The sequence below is a fragment of the Scylla paramamosain genome, chromosome 45 (genome assembly GCF_035594125.1).
Source record: "Scylla paramamosain isolate STU-SP2022 chromosome 45, ASM3559412v1, whole genome shotgun sequence".
Classification (NCBI taxonomy): domain Eukaryota; kingdom Metazoa; phylum Arthropoda; class Malacostraca; order Decapoda; family Portunidae; genus Scylla; species Scylla paramamosain.
This window is the reverse complement of record NC_087195.1, coordinates 3,582,501-3,605,540: the sequence shown is the minus strand read 5'-3', so window position 1 is coordinate 3,605,540 and position 23,040 is coordinate 3,582,501. Positions and strand designations below refer to the sequence as shown.

General features: G+C 40.9%; 1 long non-coding RNA gene across 2 annotated transcripts in view; it reads left to right on the top strand.

The window, feature by feature from the left end:
- The window catches only part of LOC135094279 (uncharacterized), a 220,936-nt gene that overhangs the window by 122,312 nt on the left and 75,584 nt on the right, over window positions 1-23,040 (top strand). For both annotated transcript variants that reach the window (XR_010263726.1, XR_010263727.1), the window contains one exon: window positions 90-136. This is a non-coding gene — a long non-coding RNA (uncharacterized LOC135094279). The remainder of the gene's footprint in view (window positions 1-89; window positions 137-23,040) is intronic.

Below are 23,040 nucleotides of genomic sequence, written 5' to 3'. Positions count from 1 at the left end.
CCCCCTCCCCCCAACTCCCCATCACTCCCACGCCGCCTGTCACCCTTCCATGTAATGATACACTAATGCCCGTCTTATCTGATGCCCAGGTATGCCCCGAGTGGACGCCCGCCTCATTGTTGCCCAGGGACACCTTGTAAGTAGGCATTTATTCCCGTTTTTTGTCTCCTTTTAGTGTTTCTGTGTCTCTCGTTTTCTCTTTCACTTCTTCGGATTTTTGGCGCCGTGAGTTTTGTGCTGGCCTTATCTGGTTTCCTTTGTTTTCTTCTTCTTGGTGTGTGTGTGTGTGTGTGTGTGTGTGTGTGTGTGTGTGTGTGTGTGTGTGTGTGTGTGTGTGTGTGTGTGTGTTTTGGGGTGGGCAGAATGGTGGCTCTGGTTTTTTTTTTTTTTTTCAGTTAAGAGTATTTTTTTATTTTTATTTTTATTAGTTTTGTGATAGTTTAGGTTTTTTGCGTTTTTGCCTATTTTTTTTACTTAAATTTTGTCTGTTTTTTCTAACTTTTTATATGTTGTTTTTATATTAATATTTTCTCTTTTTTTTATTATCATCATCATTCATTATGTTATTTCTATCATCATCTTCGTTAAGTATTTATTATCCCCCAACGTTCTTTTTAAACCTAAGGCAATTATTTTCATAGCCTTTACTCTAACCTCCTATACAATACTGATAACTTCTACCGATAATAACACAAGATTCATTCACCCATACAATAACACTTTTATGAAACAATACTCGCTTTTAAATCCCTCTCTCCTGAACCTACATTATCCAAAACAATTAAATTATCCACCTCCTCACCCTCCATTCAACCCACTGAACCATCCACTGAACCATCCACTTATCCATCCAGCTCTACTCCACATCCCTGAATCCACAGTGACAGCAGATGTTGATATTCACATTCATCCACACGCGAGGCTCCTTTGTACCCACGCCATGTTAATGAGTGGAACAGAGGCAGCACAGGAGGAGGAGGAGGAGGAGGAGGAGGAGGAAGTGGTAGGTGGCTATGTTTGCAAGGAAGAAGTAGCAGGAAGATTATAGATAAAAGGAAGGAGGTGGAAGAGGAGGAGGAGGAGAAGGAGGAGGAAGAGAACGAGGAGAATGACGATGAAGAGCAGAAGGGAGAGGAGGAAGAGAATGAGAATGAGAAGAGGAACGAAGAGGAGGAGGAGGAGGAGGAGGAGAATGAATGGGCAGGAAAGCGAGGAGGAGGAAGAGTAGGAGAAGAAAGAGGAAGAGGAGGAAGATAGAAATATTTGTAGGGAAACGTAAGAGAAATGAAACAAAAATAGGAAAAGGAGGAACAGAAAGCAAAGAAAACGAACAAGAAGAAGCAAAATAAAGAATAAATGGTGGAAGAGGAGGACAATGAGGAGGAAAAGAAGAAAAAGACAAAAAAAGAATAATGACAAGGAAAAGAAGTAGAAGATAAAAAAAATAAGAAAAAAAGAAGAAAAAGAAAAATTAGAATAATGACAATAAAGAGAAGAAGCAGTAGGAGTAAGAACAAGAAGAAGAAGAAGAAAAGAAAAAGGGTTATATCCTCTCTCTCTCTCTCTCTCTCTCTCTCTCTCTCTCTCTCTCTCTCTCTCTCTCTCTCTCTCTCTCTCTCTCTCTCTCTCTCTCTCTCTCTCTCTCTCTCTCTCTCTCTCTCTCCCTCACAACATATCACACATAACTCTTATCGCCCTAATAAGAGTCAGTTACATTATCACTAAAAATATACCAGACCACACCTCTTCCTCTCCCTCCCTCTCCCTCTCTCCCTCTCCCTTTACTCTCCCTCCTTCACCCTTTTAACCTTAGGAGACTTTGCAGTGGTAATCTGACACGGTTACCCACACCCTGATTCCTCCTCCTCCTCCTCCTCCTCCTCCTCCTCCTCCTCCTCCTCTTCCTCCTCCTCCTCCTCCTCCTCCTCCTCTTCTTTTCTTCTCTTCGTCCTCATTGCCCTCTTTCTTTTATTCATTTTCTTCCACCTACTTCTTTTTTTCTAATTGTTTTCGTGATGTTATCTTTTCTTCTCATCCTCTTCTCTTCTTCCTCCTCTTCCTCCTCCTCCTCCTCTTCCTTGTCTTTTCTAGCTCCTTCTCCTTTTACCCTTCCTTGTCCTCCTCTTTCTCCTCCTCCTCCTCCTCCACTTTTCTTGTTCTTCTCCTTTCCTCTTCTCATCCCGTTCTTTCCTCCTCCTACACTTCTGAGAGAGAGAGAGAGAGAGAGAGAGAGAGAGAGAGAGAGAGAGAGAGAGAGAGAGAGAGAGAGAGAGAGAGAGAGTCACAACCACTCCCACGTACACTCCCACTCTCTCTCTCTCTCTCTCTCTCTCTCTCTCTCTCTCTCTCTCTCTCTCTCTCTCTCTCTCTCTCTCTCTCTCCCAGTACTTTTTGGGCTCCGCGTCGACTTCCTTGCACTAGTATCTATATTGTACATCTTGAGAAATATTCCCTAACAGCTGCATTGTACATTACTTTCCTGCAAGTTTATAATATATTCACACGCGCCGTAAGAGGACTTGGGGGCAAAGAGAGAGAGAGGGAGAGGGTAGGTGGGGAGTTCAGGGAGGGTTTGTGTGTGTGTGTGTGTGTGTGTGTGTGTGTGTGTGTGTGTGTGTGTGTGTGTGTGTGTGTGTGTGTGTGGGTCTCTGGTTCCGGGGAGAAGCAGGGATGGTTGGAAGGTTGGTTCGTTTGTTTGTTTGTGTGGTGGAAGAAAGTTGAATAGAAAATGGGGTAAGTTTAGTTAGGTTAGGTGATATTTTTTATTTATTTATTTATTTATTTATTTTTTAGGATAAGTCAAATTTTCACTCTCTCTCTATTTCGAGTTTTTCGTTTCTAATTTATATATACTTTTTTTTCGTTCGAAGTCTAGTTTTGTTTGTTCTACTCACCTTTTTTGCGATTTTTTGTTATTTTCATTTTTTTTCCTTGTTTCTTCATTATCATTTTTATTTTCTCATGAGGTTGCCTGTTTGTAAAAGTGGCAGCAAGTTCAGGAAGAAGAGGAGGAGGAGGAGGAGGAGGAGGAGGAGGAGGAGGAGGAGGAGGAAAGAACGAAAAAAGAGGAACTGGTCCAACATAACAAATAAGGAAAAGAAAGTAGCGACAAAAAAAAAAGGAAAGGCGATTTATGATTGTAAAAAAAAATATGCAGAGAGAGAGAGAGAGAGAGAAAGAAAGGAGGGAAAGAAGAAAGACAAGATAACAACGAATAAATATAATAAAAGAATAAGCAATATAATAATAATAAAAGAGATGTCATATTAACACACACACACACACACACACACACACACACACACACACACACACACACACACACACACACACACACACACACACACACACACACACACACACACACCTTCAATATCTATCAACTGTATCAGAAGCCCCCGTTTTCTTTCTGCCCATCATCATTCAACCTCGTAAATTAATGAAGGATTAATTAACTATTAATAACTTACCCCCCCTCTCTTTACCTCTCCCTTACCTCCCTTTCTCATTTATCCTTTAATTCCCATCCTTTCATTATTCTATTATCCTTGTCACCTTTTCTATCATCCTGTCTTATCCTTCATCCTATTCTCCTGTTCTTCTCTCCTCTTTATCTTCGAACTGTCTCATCTCTCCCTCTCCGCCTATCTCTGCCCCTTCAGTAAGCCACAAAGGCCTAACGTTACTAACAAGCTAATCCCATCGTTAGCTTGTTATCCCTTTGCGAGCGTATAGGCTGTATTGTATAGGCCTTATCTTCTTTATCAGATTTTGTGAAGGTTAGGGGAGAGAGTGGGAGACGGGAAGGAAGTTTGAGAGAGAGAGAGAGAGAGAGAGAGAGAGAGAGAGAGAGAGAGAGAGAGAGAGAGAGAGAGAGAGAGAGAGAGAGAGAGAGAGACAGACAGACAGACAGACAGATACATAGACCAGGGATAGAAAGAGACAAACACACAAACTTACAAACAGAAGTAAAAAGAAAAAGAAGAACGAACACACACACACACACACACACACACACACACACACACACACACACACACACACACACACACACACACACACACACACACACACACATTTACGTAATTGGCCCGGGAACGTAAGACAGGTAAACACTTAATCACCTCTATTTAAATCTGCGGTCTTTTCCTTCCTCCCGACGCTTTGCCCAGGTAAGAGGGGCACACCTGAGGCCCCACCACAATGGAACACAAAGGAAGGGCAAGCAGCAGCAGACTTATTGGCCCCTTTGAGAGTGCCTTTGATAAATTGAAATGACGAGGAAAAGAAATTAGGGGAAAAAAAAATTAATGAAGGAGAAATAATTTTAGCTTTCTAGTTAGTGTTGCGTTGAAATTTCTGTGAGAGAGAGAGAGAGAGAGAGAGAGAGAGAGAGAGAGAGAGAGAGAGAGAGAGAGAGAGAGAGAGAGAGAGAGAGAAACATGATATGCAGGTGAGAAATTGTGAAGGAAAGAAGATTAAATGTAGCAATTAATTAGTGAGATAAGAACAGTGCGAGAGAGAGAGAGAGAGAGAGAGAGAGAGAGAGAGAGAGAGAGAGAGAGAGAGAGAGAGAGAGAGAGAGAGAGAGAGCCCTGCCGCAGAAACAAATGACTAACAAGAACGCATATCATCTCAGCTATTAAGTCAACCACCTGGTGAGAGAGAGAGAGAGAGAGAGAGAGAGAGAGAGAGAGAGAGAGAGAGAGAGAGAGAGAGAGAGAGAGAGAGAGAGGAATGAATAGAGGACGAGTGGAAGCTTGGAATTAGGAAAGGCTGAAAAAGTCTAAGAGAGAGAGAGAGAGAGAGAGAGAGAGAGAGAGAGAGAGAGAGAGAGAGAGAGAGAGAGAGAGAGAGAGAGCCAAGAAAGTTGTAAAAATTAAAAGAAAAACGGAGGAAGAAATGAAAAGAGCGAAAATGAAAGATGGAAGAGAAATTTTTGAACTTAATAAAATAAATAAAAATATATGAAAAATTTCTTCCTCGATAAATACAAAAAAAAAAAAAGGTGTCATTATTAAGGAAAAGATTGCCACTAGGACATAAAACACAAGTATCTTTAGTTTACCTTTGTTTTTTTGCAACTTTATTCAATTAGAAAATAGTAAAAAAATAGAGTTATGAATATGTAACCCTATAAACCCAAATACCTATAAACCCAAAACTGAAAAAAAAACACGTACCAACTATATAACCATAAATACTGAATAAATAACAACAACAAACAAAACAATAACTAGATGAATAAATGTATAAACGAGCACAACATGTATAATTGAACACAAGGGTGCAATAAAAGTATAAAATGAATGAATGCTTAAACAAAAACAAACAAAAACAAGAACAGGAAGGCAGCAGGCCAGGATAGCGAGGTAAGATAAGCAAGAGAAATAACACACCACGCGTGGCAGGAATTGAGAAAGACAGGAGGTGAGAAATAACGAAGATAAGACGAAGACAAAAATTAAGAAAGGGAGGAGATAAGAAATAATGAAAATACTGAGTGAGGCAAGAATTAAGAAGGACAGGAGGTGAGAAATAACGAAGATAACACATAGATAAAAATATAAGAAAGAGAAGAGATAGGAAATGATGACAATAACAAAGTGAAAAAAGATAGACATGAAATAAAAAAAAATGGAAATGAGTGAGACGAAAATGGAAGACAAAAAAAAATAACGAAAATAACGAAATGAGTAAAAAAAAGAAATAAGGAAAATACTGAGAAAAAAAGAAAAAAATTAAAATACTGAGACGAAAATGAAGAAAGACAAGAGATAAGAAATAATAATGAAAGCAAGTGAGAGAGTCAGAAGGGAGCACCTGGCGGGCGACACTGATTAACAAGCAGGTAAAAGACAAAAGATAAAGACAGAATGAATAAAAGATAAGATAGGCGACCATGTTAGCACGCTCAGAATGTTTGCTGAAGGTAGATAAAATGAAACAAGATAGATAAATAAAAGGAAGAGTAAACAAGAAAGAATAAAGGGAGGGAATTTGATAAGCAGTGTTGTGTAAACGAAAGCAAAAGAAAAATACACAAAATAAATGTAAAAAAAATGAAATACAAGGAAAACTGACATTTTTTATATGATAGGTCTTGAATTTGGAAGAAAAGGAATTAAAAAATATATAAAATAAAGCAAACTATAAAAAAAAAGTTGAAATATTTAGAGAAAAAAATATCAATAAAATCTTGTCAAGTGAGAGAGAGAGAGAGAGAGAGAGAGAGAGAGAGAGAGAGAGAGAGAGAGAGAGAGAGAGAGAGAGAGAGAGAATAATATTTCATAACTAAAACAGCCGTCCATTCTCCTCCCTTTCTCTCTCTCTCTCTCTCTCTCTCTCTCTCTCTCTCTCTCTCTCTCTCTCTCTCTCTCTCTCTCTCTCTCTCTCTCTCTCTCTCTCTCTCTCTCTCTCTCTCTCTCTCTCTCTCTCTCTCTCTCTCTCTCTCTCTCTCTCTCTCTCTCTCTCTCTCTCTCTCTCTCTCTCTCTCTCTCTCTCTCTCTCTCTCTCCCTTTCCTTCCTTTCCCTCTGAGACTCCTTCCACCCCCAACTAATCCTCTTCCCCTCTCCTTCTTCCTTCTTCCCCCTTCCCTCCCCCTTCCCCTTCCCGTTCCCATCTCCCCTCCCCTTCCTCCTTCCCCCTCATCACAATGTGTATATGACGAGATTAGAAGATTTATACAATTTGCATTTTACTTAACGCACGAGAGAGAGAGAGAGAGAGAGAGAGAGAGAGAGAGAGAGAGAGAGAGAGAGAGAGAGAGAGAGACTTGCTTTACCGTTGTCTTTCTAGCTTAAAGCGACAAGCGGCAAAAGAAAGCCATTTAATAACAATGCATTAGTCAGAGAGAGAGAGAGAGAGAGAGAGAGAGAGAGAGAGAGAGAGAGAGAGAGAGAGAGAGATGGGTCATTCATTTTTACGACTTTCTCACATCCCCCGACAATTACTAAGAATTTAATGAGGAAAAGATAATAATGATGATGGTAATAATAATAATAATAATAATAATAATAATAATAATAATAATAATAATAATAATAGTAGTAGTAGTACCATCATCACTTCCCGCAGACTTACTGATATAATTATGAACAATTTAAAAACAGCAAAAAAAAAAGTGCTTTGTCATTCTTAACTTTTGTGTATTTATGAAATTAATTATCTTCTTACCTTCCTAACCTGATCTAGATGGAGAGAGAGAGAGAGAGAGAGAGAGAGAGAGAGAGAGAGAGAGAGAGAGAGAGAGAGAGAGAGAGAGACTGGACTCATAAAACTGATCGATAAGGGGAAAAAACGAAGGTAAAATGCTCAGCCAATCACCGCCCAGTATTTTACAGGTCTGGAAGTGGCCAGCCAATAGGAAAGCAGTCCCGTCCAGTGTCCTGAAGCGCCAGCCAATCACAGGCCAGGACGTTGAGGTCTCTATTTGTTAACCTTTATAATTTTGTTACGTTTTCTCCTCTTATTATTCTGGTTGTTGTTGTTGTTGTTGTTGTTGTTGTTGTTGTTGTTGTTCAGTACTACTACTACTACTACTACTACTACTACTACTACTACTACTACTACTTCTACTTCTACTTCTACTTCTACTACTACTACTACTACTACTACTACTACCACCAATACTATTATTATTATTATTATTATTATTATTATTATTATTATTATTATTATTATTATTATTATTATTATGTATAATCCAGACATAATCAGATTAATGTTTTCATAAATCACTTTTAAATTCATTAATCTCTCTCTCTCTCTCTCTCTCTCTCTCTCTCTCTCTCTCTCTCTCTCTCTCTCTCTCTCTCTCTCTCTCTCTCTCTCTCTCTCTCTCTCTCTCTCTCTCTCTCTCTCTCTCTCTCTCATTGTCTTTATTCGCGTCTGTCTTTGCACGTGTCTTCTTTCTTTCCTCTCTCTCAGCTTCCTATCTTTATCTTTACGTCTCTTCATTATTCCTTCTCTTTCTCTTCCATGCATCTTTCGTCTCCCTTCAGACATTTTTATTCTCTCTCTCTCCTTTCCCACGCATCTTTCTCCCCTCCCCTCCTTCCCTTCTTTATCTATCAGTCTTTCTCTTCTATTTTTCTTCTTCTACCTTTTCGTATTTTTCTGTCTTTCTATTTTACTACCTCAGTTATTCGTTTCTTTTCTATTATCTTCTTTCTTTTGTTTATTTTTTTCCTGTGCCCTTTATTCTACTCTTTAAAATAACTTTCCCTGTCTTTCTATTTCATTATCTCTGTTTTCCTTCCTCTTCACCTTCTCTCTTCCTTTATCCTCTTTGCTTTCCTTCCTTCGTCTTCTCAAACATTCCTTCACTTTCCTTTCTTCCATAAACATTATTCACTCTTTCCTTCTCCTTCCTTATCTTTCTTCATTCCTTGTCTTTTCCTTCTCTCTCTCTCTCTCTCTCTCTCTCTCTCTCTCTCTCTCTCTCTCTCTCTCTCTCTCTCTCTCTCTCTCTCTCTCTCTCTCTCTCTCTCTCTCTCTCTCTCTCTCTCTCTCTCTCTCTCTCTCTCTCTCTCTCTCTCTCAGTCATCATATTGCAAACATTATTTCCTTCTTCCCTTTTCAGCATTCCTTCTCCCATTCCTTCTCTCCCTCTTCTTACTTAAGCATCCTTCCCTCCTCCTCCTCCTCCTCCTCCTCCTCCTCCTCCTCCTCCTCCTCCTCCTCCTCCTCCTCCTCCTCCTCCTCCTGCTCCTCCTCCTGTTCTTCTCCATCCTTTCCCAAGCTTCCCATCACATCCCTTCACTCTTCTCCTTCCTCCTCCTCCTCCTCCTCCTCCTCCTCCTCCTCCTCCTCCTCCTCCTCCTCCTCCTCCTCCTCCTCCTCCTCCCTTCCCAAGCATCCTAGCCCTGTCATCCCCCAACCTTTCTCAAGCATCCTTCCCTCCTCCTCCTCCTCCTCCTCCTCCTCCTCCTCCTCCTCCTCCTCCTCCCTCATTTATCTGGCCGGGTGAAAGCGTGTTCCCCATCTTGACTACGTTGCAGCATCTGTTAAGTATGTTCATCTTAACTACAGCTTTGTGAGTGAAATTCTTGCTGGTTTTTTCGGATTTTGGAAGATTTGGGAGTTTTTGTTCGGTTAGGTTCGGTTAGGTTAGGTTAGGTTAGGCTCATTTGTTAATGGTTTATTTGTTAGTGGTTTGTTGTGATGGTGGTGATTGTGGTTGTGGTGGTGATGGTGGTGATAGTGATGGTAGTAGTGATAGTGGTGAATTACGCCATTTTTTTTTTCGATATATTTATGGTTAATTTGCTTGTATACTCTCTCTCTCTCTCTCTCTCTCTCTCTCTCTCTCTCTCTCTCTCTCTCTCTCTCTCTCTCTCTCTCTCTCTCTCTCTCTCTCTCTCTCTCTCTCTCTCTCTCTCTCTCTCTCTCTCTCTCTCTCTCTCACACACACACACACACACACACACACACACACACACACACACACACACACACACACACACACACACACACACACACGATCATTCTTCACAGATTACACCGTGTCACATACTCAACATACACACACACACAGCAGAGACACACGAGTTGTTTGATAGTTGCTTCCTAAATACCACCTGTGTGTGTGTGTGTGTGTGTGTGTGTGTGTGTGTGTGTGTGTGTGTGTGTGTGTGTGTGTGGGTGGGGGTTGGTGGGTCGGTGCACGATTGTAAAGTTAAATAAAGGTGAAAATACAGTGAGATACAAACCTTGATTGATGAGCAGGTAGATACAGGTGCATACATACATATATACATACATACATACATACATACATACATACATACTGAAATAGCAACTGGAAATTCCTTATTAATACTATACTTCCTTCACCCAAACTTCCACACCTGATTATAAATCACTGCACACCTGCGCTTACACTTTCCACACACACCACACACACACACACACCACACACATGCACACCTGTAACAAACCTGCAATAACCACCTTTTACACCCTATCACACATATGCACCTACACTTACCAAACGTACACACACACACCTACACACCTGCATCTCATTAACCACAGCCACAGCACACCTGCCAACACCACACAACTACACACCTGCTTGAACATTCCCAGTTTCTCCCAGCATCTTATTTCTCACCCACTCTCCCTCTCCCTCTCTCTCTCTCTCTTTCTCTCACTCTCTCGGTGGGTGAGGGACCCGTCAGAAATTTTACCTGCGCGTCACGTGTCAGCTGTGGCGGCCAGGTGAGGTCAGCTGTGTAAATTAAGGGAAGATTGACCTCTCTGTCTGATAATACTACCCCAAAACACACCTGAACTGTACGTATCAGGTGTCCTCCTCCTCCTCCTCCTCCTCCTCCTCCTCTTCTTTTCTTTTTTCTTCGTCTCCTTATTGCATATTCTTGTCCTCTTCTCAGGTTCTCTTTTGTTGTGTCTTGTCTCCTCCTCCTCCTCCTCCTCCTCTTCCTTCTCCTCCTCCTTCCCTCTTTCTTTCTTTTTTATCTTGCGTGTTTGTTTATCCTTCCTTGTTTTCCTATTCTCGTCTCCTCTTCTGTGTTTCTTCGTTTTCTGTTGCTTTTTTTGTTTAGTGCTCTCTTCTCTTCTCTACTCCTCTCTTCCGATTATTCTTCCATCTTCTTTCCCTTCACCCTTCACCTCGCCTTACAGCTTCTTTTGTGCTTCCTCCTCCTCCTCTTCCTCCTCCTCCTGCTCCATCATCTGTCCGCTATTCCATGTGTGTGTGTGTGTGTGTGTGTGTGTGTGTGTGTGTGTGTGTGTGTGTGTGTGTGGCCTGAAGTGCATGAAACCTTGTATTGTATTCCATCGACGGCTGAAGATTAAGAGAAAGCTTATGATTTGAATGAAAGTCGTTCTTTTTTTCTTTTTTTTTATTATTTATTTGATTGCTAACCATTTATCTGTTTGAAATGTTCGCTTGAGTTGAGGATGGACTGGAGTAATATTCCTGATTTACTGTACATTATCAACATTAGTGTCTGTTTGTATGTATTAGGGCAATAAGGCGTTAATGAGACACATCCTTACCGTCTTATAATTTGTAGGCGCTTGTATATCGCCAGTGTTCATTCTCCGTTCATGGGAATTATTATTATTATTATTATTATTATTATTATTATTATTATTATTATTATTATTATTATTATTATTATTGTTATTATTATTATTATTAGCATTGATCTTTTACTCCTTCAATAAGCACGTTTAACCCTTGCCTCATCATTACCATACCTTCATTCACTTTCATTGCGCTTATATTTTGCTAGTGTTCATTCATCATTCATGGGGATTATTATTATAGATGCCTTTATTAGCATTGATCTTCCCTTTACTCTTTCAATATTATAAGCATGATTAACCCTTCCATCAGTATAACTCTAGATTCATTGATCTTCACTGCCTAAGCTTCTCTAAGTCTCTCCCAACGTTATACAAAGTGTTACTAATTGTACTGCCAGCTTATTGTCGTTTTCTTTTTTATATTTTCATAAGTAAGCAATAGACAAAGAGGCAGCGAATATTGATATCAGTTAATATACAGAGATGCATAAACACAAAACTTCTACGAGTTAGGGTTATTGTGATTAAATTATGCTAATATTGATACGTACTCGTACAGCGATAAGGACAGACATGACTTGAAATATGCACCAAGAAATTGAGTAGAATGAACACTTGATTTAGTTAGTAAAATGAACACTGTCCTTGATTTAGTTAGTAGAATGAACACTGCCCTTGATTTAGTTAGTAGAATGAACACTGTCCTTGATTTAGTTAGTAGAATGAACACTGCCCTTGATTTAGTTAGTAGAATGAACACTGCCCTTGATTTAGTTAGTAGAATGAACACTGCCCTTGATTTAGTTAGTAGAATGAACACTGCCCTTGATTTAGTTAGTAGATGAACACTGCCCTTGATTTAGTTAGTAGAATGAACACTGCCCTTGATTTAGTTAGTAGAATGAACACTGCCCTTGATTTAGTTAGTAGAATGAACACTGTCCTTGATTTAGTTAGTAGAATGAACACTGCCCTTGATTTAGTTAGTAGATGAACACTGCCCTTGATTTAGTTAGTAGAATGAACACTGCCCTTGATTTAGTAGAATGAACACTGCCCTTGATTTAGTTAGTAGATGAACACTGTCCTTGATTTAGTTAGTAGAATGAACACTGCCCTTGATTTAGTTAGTAGAATGAACACTGCCCTTGATTTAGTTAGTAGATGAACACTGTCCTTGATTTAGTTAGTAGAATGAACACTGCCCTTGATTTAGTTAGTAGATGAACACTGCCCTTGATTTAGTTAGTAGATGAACACTGCCCTTGATTTAGTAGAATGAACACTGCCCTTGATTTAGTAGAATGAACACTGCCCTTGATTTCCCTTCCAAATACAAAACACATTAAACGAAAATAGAAGAAAGAGGAATGAAGCACAGAATTTGTAGTATAATGACCACTATTGTATCCTCCACCTGCTTATAACAGTCGTCACTTATCAGTTACCGCACGCATTAATCCGTTGTGATACAGGAAGGAGAACGAGTCCGGATGAGTCAGAAAGCTGATCATTATCTCCTAACGTCCTTTGACTCGCCCTGTGCTGGAAGACGAGGGGCAGCAAGGCACTTCACAACGTAAGTCAGGATTTAGTTTTGGATAATTTTTGGAAGAGGCTTGCATCTTCAGAGGGACTTTTTTCCCAGTGTTATTGCCCTTGACCAGAGCTTCTCTTACGTAAAAAGACAAAAAAGTGACATCTTCAGAACTAAATTAGCAAGCTGCATTGGGATCCCTTCACTTAATTTATTGATAAGGTGTTTTTAAGAACCTTATTTTAAGTCCTATGGCTTTAAAGTGCCTCTCGCCAGGAAAGGAAAGTCGTTACCTTCATGTGATACGAGGAGAAATATTTGCCACCATCAGGTTATATGAGAAATATTCACTGTCTTTATGTAACAGAAGAAAATGTTTCCTTTCCTTCATATGATACACAAAGAAGAAAAAAATAACTATTATGTCAGGAAGAATGTTTGTGCACCTTCACGTGGTACGAAAAAAAAAACTCATGTGATACGAAAACAAGAAAAAAGTGTTCCTTGTCTTCCCATAATACAAAAAAAAAAAAATGCTTCCCTACTTTCACGTGATAAAAAAAATCCTTATTTTCACACTGGGACCAAAAAAACTCCCTTGCTTCACGTAATACCAAAAGAAGAACAAGAACAAAAACAAGAAGAACAAGAACAAGAACAAGAACAACAAGATCAACAAGAAAAAGAACAAGAAAAACAAGAAGAAAAAACAAAAAGCAGAAAAGTTTACGTAATTCACAAGGCGGCTGACGTCCTCTCTGCTTGTACCCTCCCTCTTCCCCCCTGGCTGACGTCCTGGCGGGAGGTCATTCTGCGGCGCCATATCAGTCCAATACGTCACCCGGCCCAGCCCCCCTGACTTCCCGAGGCTCCTGACCTGTGACCCCTGACCCCGCGCCGCGATGACCAATAAATACTGATAATTGAAGAGGCAAATTCTGAAGTATTGGTCATCCTCCTTCCCGTTTTTTATGAAGGCCAGTGAAAAGAAGGTGTCATTCTACAAAGGGAGTTATGGCAGCCCGTTTTCTTTATCGTTTGGGGTTTATGGGTGACTTGTTCATGTGTGTGTGTGTGTGTGTGTGTGTGTGTATGAGAGAGAGAGAGAGAGAGAGAGAGAGAGAGAGAGAGAGAGAGAGAGAGAGAGAGAGAGAGAGAGAGAGAGAGAGAGAGAGAGAGAGACTTTATACTTATGGTCCGGTCTCTCTCTCTCTCTCTCTCTCTCTCTCTCTCTCTCTCTCTCTCTCTCTCTCTCTCTCTCTCTCTCTCTATGCTTTAGAGTGATATATGTTGACTTTTCTCTCTATGAACGTATAGAAACATAGTACACACACACACACACACACACACACACACACACACACACACACACACACACACACACACACACACACACACACACACACACACACGGTACCTCATCTTTCACACCACAATGTAAAAAAAAGAAAAAAGTTACCAAATAAAAAAGATATCTCTGACCGTAACTTTTTGGGAAATTCTCTTCTGTGTATATTTTTTTCCCTTTTATTTTCCTCCGTGACTGGAATTAAAGGCGGCTGTTTTTTTTTTTTTAAGGTCAAATTTGAGAAAGGCTTATGAACAGATTGACTTTTTTTCTTTTTTTTCTATTTTTTTCTCTATCAGGAAGTTTCACGAGTTAATGTTTACGTGTGTGTGTGTGTGTGTGTGTGTGTGTGTGTGTGTGTGTAATTGGGGTGTAATGCTCACATGCTTAAGATAAATGTATGGTTAATTATATGCTTCTCGTACTGAGCCGTGCCCGTACACCCCCCCCACCCCACACCCCTTGTTGCTTTTATGTGCTCCCTCCCCCCTTCTTTATTTCCTCCCTTTACTCTTCCACACACCCATCCTTGTTTATTCTCCCTTATTCCTTTCCTTCTTTCTTTCTTCTGACTTTGATATTTTCATTTGTTTTCTTATATATTCCTTATTTTTTTCTCTTTCCCTCTTACTCCCATCCTTGTTTCTCTTCCCTTATTGCTTCCTTTCTTCTTTTTTTAACTTTCTCTAACGTTTTATTTCTTTATTTGTATATTTTATGTTCTTAGATATCTTTTTTTCTGATTTTCTCCCTTAAATTTCTCTCTCCCTTACACGCCCATCCTTCTCTATATTCTACCTCTCTTCCTTTCCTCCCCTCCCCTTCCCTCAACTCTCAACTTTATTTTTTTATTTGTTTACTTTCATCTTTTCCGGTTCAAAATATCTTGGTTTTCCAGATTTTCTCCTTTTCTCTCCCTTACCTCTCTTTTTTTCATTCTTCTCTCCTTCTTCCAATTTTCTTTCTATGTCCTTATTTGTCTCTGTGTATTTAAGTATACGTGAAAATCTTTCCCTTTTTCCTTTCCTTTCTTTTTCTCTCCTTTCTCTCCCCTTTCCTTTCTTCCTTGTGTCTCCCTTCTCTTCTCCCGTCCTTCCTTTTCTCCCTCATCTTTCTCTCCCCCTTCATCTTCCTTCTCCTCTCCTTTCTTCTTCATTTCCTCATCATCATCTTTCTCTTTTCTCTCCTTCATTTCCTCTTGTATTCTTCCTATCTATACCTTTTATTTATTTATTTCTTCATTTGTTTATTTACCCAAACGCTGAAATTTCTTCCCGACATTGGTAACACTGTTTGTGGCCAGCCATTACCCTCTTAAGTCTTGGCAACACTGTGCGAGGTCAAGGGTCAGGCGTGAGGGTCAGCAAATGAGTCTCGAGTTTCAAGCGTCTCTCTCTCTCTCTCTCTCTCTCTCTCTCTCTCTCTCTCTCTCTCTCTCTCTCTCTCTCTCTCTCTCTCTCTCTCTCTCTCTCTCTCTCTCTCTCTCTCTGGTGCTGTGTAATTTTTTTTGTTTGTCTTTTAAGTTCTGTTTGTTTTCTGTACATTTGTCTTTTTTTCTTGAGTCTGTCTTGAGTATTTTATTTGATTTCTTAGTCTTATTTTTTTCTGTCTGTTAAGTCTGTTTTACCCACGTGTCTATATTGTCTGTTTTAGCTTCTCCACTTTGCTGTCTTTTGAAAATCTTATTATTAATCTTATATATTTTATTTTCCCATTTTCTTGCGTGTTTTATTTTGGGTCTGTAAAGTTTTGTCAGTTTCTTTCTATATGTCTGTTTTATCATCCTGCCTCGCCCTTCTGTCCGCATCTGTCTGTTAGAATCCTGTGGTCATTATACTCGTACATTCCATTCCTCCTTTCATTATGTCTATGTCTGTATGCCTTCTGTCTGTACGTGTCTGTTTCATCATCATCATGGGTCATTATTGTCTCCATCTGTCTGTAAAAATCCCATTGCCATAATATCCTTTTGGCAAACGCTGTATATTTTTCTTTCATTATTATTATCATCATTATTATTATTCTTATTAAGTGTGTGTCTATTAAAAGTCCCTTGTGTCATACTGCTTTCCATTCATCGTATTGTTATTCATCTCCATCTGTAAATAAAACAAAATATCGTTATCATATTATCGTTCCCAATTCGTCCTTTTTATTATCATGTCTGTGTCTTTCAGTCTTTATAGCATCTGTTCTCACTCCTCATCGTGGCCGTGTGTCTGTTCCCTGCCTGTTCCTTCAGCCTCTCTCACTCCCCGCTGTCTGGTACCGTCTGTTGAAGTCTGTGGGTAGCGTGGCCAGCATCCCATCTCGCCTCCATACTTGGAAGGAACGTACACGCAAAAAAACACCAGAAAACTCATAAAAACAAGATGTATAAGAGAAAGGAGGAAGGGAAGGAGGAAAGGAGTCAGGGAAGGAGGGAGGGAACGGGGGAGAGAGGTAGTGAGGACAGGACGAGTGAGAGAAGTGAGGAAGGTAGGAAAGGAGACGGAGAGAAAGAGAGAGAAAGAGATTGGCAGAAGAGTGTAGATGATAGAAGGGAGATGGAGATAGGAAGAGGAGTAAGGAAATAAAAAGTAAAGGAAATATACGAAGAAAGGGAAGTGATAAGACTGGGAAAAGCGTAGAGGAGAGAAGAAAGATGGAAATAGGAAGAAGAGTAGGGAAATAACGAGGAAGGAAAGGGATAAGATGAAGCAAGAAAACAGAGGATGGAGTCAGAGAGAGAGAGAGAGAGAGAGAGAGAGAGAGAGAGAGAGAGAGAGAGAGAGAGAGAGAGAGAGAGAGAGAGAGAGAGAGGGAGAATATGAACAGCGGCCTAGAGGATAAGAAACATGATGAAGGAGGGAGAGAAGAGATAGAGAGATGGAGGCAGCCAGTTCTCCACATCCCAGATCCACTTTTTCCCCACCTGGCTTCTGGCTCACCTGGGGAACCTAAACAAGCAGGTGAGGGAACAGGTAAAGGTGCACCGGGCATTTTAATATCACCCTAATTACCTGGGACATTTAAGCACCCGTCAGGTACTCGGTCTTGATTAACTGTTTAAATACTTGACGCCTATTTTAAATGCACGCTCATGATGGATATTTAAATTATGTGTAAGTTTTTTTTATATTATTATTATTATTATTATTATTATTATTTTTTGTTTGGTTAGTATTTAGAATGTATGTACGAGTATGTAGGTATGTAGGTACAGCACACACACACACACACACACACACACACACACACACACACACACACACACACACACACACACACACACACACACACACACACACACACACACACACACACACACACACACAAGAAGAAGAAGAAGAAAAAAAAAAGGCCTTATCAAATACCTCAGTGACGTTACATACAAATTCAAACCCCATTAAAATTCCCTGATGCTTAATATATAGCGTTCGATTCTCTCTAAGTGAGCTCCTCAATTACTCAACTGCTTGTAATGACCATCTAAAACGCATGTCTAGTGTAATACAACCATGTTAATAAAATCAAAACTTCTTGCAACTAAACAGGACGACTCAAACCTCCTTCAGAAATGCATTAATATGAATACTGATAAGAAATAAGTAGTAGTAGTAGTAGTAGTAGGAGGAGGAGGGAGGGAGGGAGAAGTAGGAGAGAGGGAGGAGAATCGGAAAATATTTAAAGCGATTCCGGTTAAGAAAATTCCGGTCCAGAAAAACTGGTTCCGAAAAATACGTACGTACGATTGATCCGGTAAGCGAACAAATGCACGCCGGATCCGGTTGTAGCGTAAGACGGATTACAGGAAGGTGAAAAGCGAACATTAGTGGGCAGAATTTCCTTAGAGAGAGGGAGGGGGTATGGAGGGGAGGAGGAGGAGGAGGAGTGAATGAGGGAGGGTTGTGGAGGAAGGGAGAGGGAGAGGGAGGGTTCAGAGAGAGAGAGAGAGAGAGAGAGAGAGAGAGAGAGAGAGAGAGAGAGAGAGAGAGAGAGAGAGAGAGAGAGAGAGAGATGAAGAAAATAAAGAAAGGATAGAAAAATGAAAAAAAAAGAGAAAGAAAAAAGAGTATTGAGGCTGCATACACGAGAGAAAGAGAGAGAGAGAGAGAGAGAGAGAGAGAGAGAGAGAGAGAGAGAGAGAGAGAGAGAGAGAGAGAGAAGAAAACTAAAAGACTAACCACCATAACGAACATTAACTAAAACAAATCCAAAACCTTTTCCTTTTTATTTTCCTTCTTTTCTTTCTGTTTCCACATTTCTCCTTTCCTCTACACTCTTTTGCCAATCACTCTCTCTCCCTCTCATTTAAAAATCTCTTTCTTTGCATTCCTTAAAAATAAATAAACTAAAAACCTAATTAACAAAACGAAAGCAAAGCAGAGCAAAGAAACAAAACATAAGTCGCTAATTCAATATTCCTCTCTCTCTCTCTCTCTCTCTCTCTCTCTCTCTCTCTCTCTCTCTCTCTCTCTCTCTCTCTCTCTCTCTCTCTCCATTCTCTAATATTGATTCTAATCTTCACCCAGTCCGCCCTTGTCTTTAGTCTCTTTCCCCACATCTCATAATCCACTGATCCGGGCCTCGCTCACCCCCTAATTAAGGTTATCCACACCTGAATTATCACCTGGGGATAATGAGATCCATAATCGCTCTCTTAATAATTAGTTAGCCAGATGTTTACGAGAAGGTGGTGGTGGTGGTGGTGGTGGTGGTGGTGATGGTGGTGGTGGTGGTGAAGGGAATATCAATACAGAGACAGTACGAGTAGATAAAAGAAAGGAGAGTAGAAAGTTGGTAAAGGATGAAGGAGAGGAGGAGGAGTAGGAGGGGAAGGAGGAGACAGAGAGAATGGGAGTAGATAAAGAGAGGAAAATATGAGTAGAAAGTTAATAATAGATAAAGAAAGGAGAAAGAGGAAGAGGAGGAGGAGGAGAGGAGGAGGAGGAGGAGGAAGAGGAGGAGGAATACAAATGAACAAACGGCAACAAACTATGAGATCCCTATTAGACTGTTTGGGTAACTATTATAATCTTAACTATTAATGGGAGATACAGGATAGAGGAGGAGGAGGAGGAGGAAGAGGAGGAGGAGGAGGAGGAGGAGGAGGAGGAGGAGGAGGAGGAGGAAAATGAATACTGAGACAGGATGAGTTAAGAAAAGTGAATAGAAAACTAACAGAAAAGATAGGAGGAGGAAGAGAAAGAGGAAGAAGAAGAAGAAAATGAAAATAATGAGTACACAAGAAACAATAAATACAATAAGGAGAAGTAAGAAGAGGAAAAAGACAATAAAGAAGAAAAGAAGGATTAATAGAGACGAGAGAATAAAGAATAAATAATGATAGGAAAAAAAGAAGGAGAAGTAGAAGAAAATATCTCTCACTGTCTTGTCTCTTCTCATCATCCTCCTTATCTTCTCTCCTCCTCCTCCTCCTCCTCCTCCTCCTCCTCCTCCTCCTCCTCCTCCTTCTCCTCCTCCTCGTCTTTCGTTTCCATAATCAAAATTTACAAAAAAAAAAAACAGTCTTTCCTCACTCCCTCCCTCTCTTCTCTCCCCTCCTCTCCCCCTCTTCTCTCCCTCTCTCCTCTCCCTCCTAAAGTGGATTTTAGTGACCAATTAGTGAGTTGAAGTGTTCGTTTTCTTTCCCTAATGAGACTTTTAAACTTACTGCTCTTCCTTCCCCTCTCCCTCTCCCTCTCCCTCTCTCTCTCTCTCTCTCTCCCTCTCCCTCTCCCTCTCCCTCATCTCCTTGTTCATCTTTCACCCTCTATCACTAAAGCTTGAGAGAGAGAGAGAGAGAGAGAGAGAGAGAGAGAGAGAGAGAGAGAGAGAGAGAGAGAGAGAGAGAGAGAATTATAGTGATGAATAAAGAAGCTGTACTTGGCTCACCCCTTCCCTCCCAGCCCGTGTACCGCGCAGTCCACTAACCCAACCATGCGAGACCACCCCTCTCCCTCTCCCTCTCCCTCCCTCTCTCTCTCTCTCTCTCTCTCTCTCTCTCTCTCTCTCTCTCTCTCTCTCTCTCTCTCTCTCTCTAACTTCTTCCACTTCAAGTTAATTTCAAGCACTAATGTAGAGAAATTGTATCTACTACTACTACTACTACTACTACTACTACTACTACTACTACTACTACTACTACTACTACTACTACTACTACTACTACTAAAAAGGTAACAGTAGCAGCAGTAGTGAAGATGTAGTAGTAGGTGCTCTCTCTCTCTCTCTCTCTCTCTCTCTCTCTCTCTCTCTCTCTCTCTCTCTCTCTCTCTCTCTCTCTCTCTCTCTCTCTTTCCATAATCTCACCTACTTTTATCACACTTTTCTCCTCCATATCTCCTCCTTCTCTCCTCTTTACATCCCTCCTCCTCCTCCTCCTCCTCCTCCTCCTCCTCCTCCTCCTCCTCCTCCTCCTCCTCCTCCTCCTCCTCCTCCTCCTCCTTCCTTCACTCCTAATTCCCTGGATATGCATGAATGTTACCTTCCTCCTCCTCCTCCTCCTCCTCCTCCTCCTCCTCCTCCTCCTCCTCCTCCTCCTCCTCCTCCTCCTCTCAAGCCCTGAATCCCGCTAATGGCCCACGTCAGGGTTCAGAATAGATACATTAGTGCCCCTTAAAGAAAACGTAAAGAAAATGGGAGTGATGCAAGTTGACACCACACTCCCGTTTTCTGTGGCTTAAATTTTATCGGTACCAAAGTTGGTATTTCTTTTTTTTTTTTTTCGTTTTTTTCTCCGTCTCACTCGTTTATTTATTTAAGAGTTTGTTGGCACCGTTTTATATTTTGGTGTTTATTTGCGTATTTGTGAGTGAGAGAGAGAGAGAGAGAGAGAGAGAGAGAGAGAGAGAGAGAGAGAGAGAGAGAGAGAGAGAGAGAGAGAGAGAGAGAGAGATACTTGAGTCCATTTTTTCTTGACATATTCTCTCTCTCTCTCTCTCTCTCTCTCTCTCTCTCTCTCTCTCTCTCTCTCTCTCTCTCTCTCTCTCTCTCTCTCTCATTTACTCATTTTTCGCTCACGGCTCATACCATTCGTTTAAAATGATCTGAGTGAAATGTTTGCTCCGGCTAAGATTAAGGAGAAAACAAATTTACTCAACCCTCTCTCTCTCTCTCTCTCTCTCTCTCTCTCTCTCTCTCTCTCTCTCTCTCTCTCTCTCTCTCTCTCTCTCTCTCTCTCTCTCTCTCTCTCTCTCTCTCTCTCTCTCTCTCTCTCTCTCTCTATTATGCTTTCCTTTACTTACTACCACCCGCTTCCTTCCTCCTTTCCTCTTCCTCCTTTCATTTACACCTTCCTTTTCTCTTCTTCCCATGCCCTTCTTTCTCCTTTCTCACGTTGTTTCTCTGTTTCCTCTTCCTTCTTTTATTATATTTCTTTGTTTTTCTCTTTTTGTAGTTCTTGTCTTTTTTTCTTTTTGTCTTTGTTTTAATGTTTTATTTATTTATTTTTTGTTGTTTCTTTTCCTTTGTTCTTCTTTTCTCTTCTGTTTCTTATTTATTTGTTTTTTTTTCCTCTCATCGTGTCCTCTTTAATATTTCTTTCTATCCATCACTTCCCTTCTTTCTGTCTATCTTCCCTTTCTCTCTCCTCTTGTCCCTCTCTCTTCCTGTTTATTCCTTTCTATTCCGGTCTTGGTAACTTATCATTTTTTCTTCTCTTATATTCGTTTCTTTTTATTTTCTTCTCCTTCTCCTTCTTTTTCTTTCTTGGTTTGTCGCATTTCTGTTTATTTTGATTTTTCTCACCTTTTTTTTATTTCATTTTCCTCTTCTCCCTGTCTTTATTATCCTATTATATCTCTTCCTGTTTCTCTTGTACTCCCTGTCAGGTATCCCTCTCCCTGTCTCTCAGCCTTTCCCATCCCTTCCTGTTAAATATTCTCTCTCTCTCTCTCTCTCTCTCTCTCTCTCTCTCTCTCTCTCTCTCTCTCTCTCTCTCTCTCTCTCTCTCTCTCTCTCTCTCTCTCTCTCTCTCTCTCTCTCTCTCTCTCTCTCTCTCTCATTCCTACACTCACCTCATCCAACCCTTTTTCTTCCTTCTCTCCTTAGTTCTTGTCTCTCTCTCCGCTTCTCTCATTCACACATCACACCCTGCCAAATTTTTTCCTCCTTTCATTTCTTCCCTGCCAAATATTGCTCTCCCTGCCTCTTTTTGTCATCCTACCCTGCTAATCTTCTTTCTCTCCCTTCCCTGTGTGTGTCTGCTTCTCGATTCACGTCACATCCTCCTAGTCTTCCTTTCCTTTTCATTTATTTACAGTATTTATTTATTTATTTTTTTATGTTTTCCCAGTCAAAATTTCTTTCCTTACCTTTTTCCTCTTACTCATTTTATCCTGCAAATCTTAGTTCTCTCCCTTTTTCCTCTCTTCCTTTCTTCCCTGTCAAATATTCCTCTCCCTGTCTCTCTCTCTCTCTCTCTCTCTCTCTCTCTCTCTCTCTCTCTCTCTCTCTCTCTCTCTCTCTCTCTCTCTCTCTCTCTCTCTCTCTCTCTCTCTCTCTCTCTCTCTCTCTCTCTCTCTCTCTCATCCTCACTCACCTTACCTACCCTGCTAGTCTAACCCTCACTTCCTTTCTCTCTCCCTTCAAATACTCTCCCTGCTTTTGTCCGTCATCCCCTACACGTTACCCTGTCACCCTTCGTCCCTTCTTCCTTACGGTCTCTCCCCTCCCTGTCAGTTCTTCCTCTCACTGCCTCTCCCTCCCTTGAAATACTCTCCCTGTCTCTCTTTCACCCTCACATCCTAGCCTGGCAGTGTTCGTTCCTCCAATTCTAACCCTCTGTTCCTTCCCTCCCTGTCAGTTCTGCCCCTCACTTCCTCCTCTCTCCCTTTCCCTTCCTCTCCACCCTGCCACACTCCCCGGCTCTCCACTTGACCCCCGCGCCACAATTGCTCCTAATGGCGCTATAATAAGGTAATGCGTCACCATCTCTCACTGCAGGAAAGGGAAAATTATCTCAAAGGAAAAACAGATTTGCTGCCATTTTTTTCAATGAAGCTTACTTGAGGGGCGCCCCGCTGGCTGCCGCGCCCCCTAACGAGGCCGCGGCGACCTGGAGAGGTGCGGGTCATACTTGCCACGGGAACTGCGACTGGCTGGTGGTGGTAG